Raw genomic sequence first — 621 nt, forward strand, 5'->3', positions numbered from 1 at the left:
TCAAGGTCCCAGAGTCTGGAGGAAGATAGGGGAAGCACAGAATCCACGTTGCTTGAAGTCCAGTGGAAAGTTTCCACAGTCAGTGATGGTGTGGGGTGCCATGTCATCTGCTGGTGTCGGTCCACTGTGTTTTCTGAGGTCCAAGGTCGACGCAGCCTTCTGCCAGGAAATTGTAGAGCACTTCATGCTTCCTGCTGTTAAACAACTTGATGGAGTTAACTTTATGGAGGCCATACTTTTCGGTTGGCCAACATTTCTAAAAATCCTTTTTTTTGTATTGGTCTTAAGTGATATTCTAATTTTCGGAGATACTGAATTTAGGATTTTCATTGTCAGTTATAATGACCACAATTAAAAGAAATGAACATTTGAGATGTATCACTCTGTGTGTGATGAATGAATATAATATGCAAATTTAGAATAGAATGCCTTTATTGTCATTATACACAACGTTGTGCAACGAGATTAAAGCAATCCCTTTACAGCATTGACACAAAAAATATAAGATAACAGTATAAAAAATCAAAAATATAAAGTCAAAGTGTAGGTAGTGCAGAGAAAAAAGTGAAAAAAGAGGGGCGGGGGTAGGGCTGTGGAGTGGAGTCAGTGCATATGTGAGTT

At 39.1% G+C, this 621-nt stretch overlaps 1 protein-coding gene across 1 annotated transcript in view; it reads left to right on the forward strand.

Moving 5' to 3' along the window:
- LOC116702593 (uncharacterized) overlaps positions 1–598 on the forward strand; it is a 3,943-nt gene extending 3,345 nt beyond the window's left edge. Inside the window, exon 4 of the mRNA XM_032536901.1 lies at positions 1–598. This exon is cut by the window's left edge and continues 1,043 nt beyond it. The gene's annotated coding sequence lies outside the window, so the exon portion shown is untranslated.
- The last annotated feature ends 23 nt before the right edge of the window (positions 599–621 follow it).

This window comes from Etheostoma spectabile, chromosome 15 (genome assembly GCF_008692095.1).
Source record: "Etheostoma spectabile isolate EspeVRDwgs_2016 chromosome 15, UIUC_Espe_1.0, whole genome shotgun sequence".
Taxonomy (NCBI): domain Eukaryota; kingdom Metazoa; phylum Chordata; class Actinopteri; order Perciformes; family Percidae; genus Etheostoma; species Etheostoma spectabile.